Consider the following 1,753-nt stretch of genomic DNA (forward strand, 5'->3'; position numbering starts at 1 on the left):
TTTCATGTAATTTAACCAAAATAACACTAATCTACCATTTATCTCTGAATTTGTAACAAAAGATAAAAATTTAAATAGTTTTGTGATTTGACCGATTTTCTTTACCGACTACACCAAAATCGCGGCGGACCATGTCCATAAAACGCCTCTTCGGCGACTAAGCGGCCGCCTTGGCCGATTTTTAGAACACTGCTTACGTGCTGGAAGGATGTAAAGGTTGAGTTTTTGAACAACTTTTATGATGATGCGAGGTCATAGGAGCTGCAGAAAAAGATTTCTACCTTTTCTCAAGGGATCTCAGAGGCTTTCAAGGCTGCTTGGGTGCGTTTTAAGGGGTATCAGAGAGATTGTCCACACCATGGTTATGACAAATTTCAGCTGTTAGGATTCTTTTATAGAGGATTGGAGTGGAGATATCAAATGCCTTTAGATGCTGCAAGTAATGGCAACTACAATACAAGGTCTCCAGCTCAAGGCACCAAACTGATTGAGAATTTAGCTTCCAGCAACAAAAAATTTGATCGGCTCAAATTTCCCCTGAGCTACTCTCTCAATTAAGAGATCACTGTAATACTTAGGGATCGAATCCATAGAGACTCAACGATTACACAATAAATAATTGGTATTAAATTAAGCTAAGCAAGCAGGATTTAAATTAAATAAAACAGCAAATTAAAATAAAGATTGGTTTTTAAACAATAATGAGGAAACGCTATACCTAGGGATATTATCAGGAAATTCAGAATTGCAAATAAAGAATTGTCATGATTTATAAAGCACCGTTCTTGAACTCAAATCACAAAAATATAATCAATCAACTTTCGTTGCAAAGACTATCTATGTCTAGAACCCTAAATTCCAAATCTCTTTTCAAATTTATAAGTTTAAGATATTCATTTAATTCAGGTTTGATAATTTTACAAAATCCCTAAACCAAATCTCTTTGCAAATAGGTATTTTACTCATCTAGATTATTTTCGGGAAATCAATAACACTTTCGTGTCTACCAATTAACCTAAGATCATATTCTAGGTTGCTTTCACTACTCTAGAACAAATTAGCCACAATCTAGATGAAGAACTCTATTGATTCAATCATAACAATCTAACAACCTAACAATTCATGAATTCCTTTGAAACTCCTAAATCTAACAAGAAATCTTCTCAAACATGGTGAATGAAACAAACATCATGAATAAAATAGATATCATTAAAGAAATCAATAGAAGAAGTAAAGGAGTTCTGAATCTTCTCTGAAGGAGGTTTTGATTCTTCTCTCCCAGCTCTCTACAAATCTCTCTCCCAAAAATAAAGCTTAAGTCTTAACAAAACCCTAAAACTCAATATATATGTTTTAACCACGAACTGGGCTTAATTGCAAATAAGGAAAACTTCTGTGCCGAATCTACAAATCTTCTTCAATTAAGCGTGAAATTCAATTGCCGTCAGATATTGGTGTCGATCGACACCTGGAGTTGTGACACTCAACACTCACACCAAATATGCTCTCCCCGTACGTTCCTTTGGCACATCTTTTCCAAATGCTCCTAATCCTGAAATGACTCAAAAAGACTCAAAAACACTATAAAACTCTATAAATAAGACTTATATCATGGCCAAAAACCCGTAAAAACCATAATATATCAATAAACTAAAAATAATTATGTAAACTGAAGAATTATAAAATTATACACAAAACCTTATGTAAAATTTGTGTAAACTAAATATAATATATATAAATTAATCTACAACCA

The 1,753-nt window shown here is 33.3% G+C and overlaps 1 non-coding gene across 1 annotated transcript; it reads right to left on the reverse strand.

The window, feature by feature from the left end:
* Positions 1–259: 259 nt before the first annotated feature.
* LOC111832241 lies at positions 260–364 on the reverse strand. Its single transcript, XR_002835279.1, has one exon. It is a non-coding gene; the product is annotated as a small nucleolar RNA R71 (small nucleolar RNA).
* Between the last annotated feature and the right edge of the window lie 1,389 nt (positions 365–1,753).

This window comes from Capsella rubella, unplaced genomic scaffold (genome assembly GCF_000375325.1).
Source record: "Capsella rubella cultivar Monte Gargano unplaced genomic scaffold, Caprub1_0 scaffold_2, whole genome shotgun sequence".
Lineage (NCBI taxonomy): Eukaryota > Viridiplantae > Streptophyta > Magnoliopsida > Brassicales > Brassicaceae > Capsella > Capsella rubella.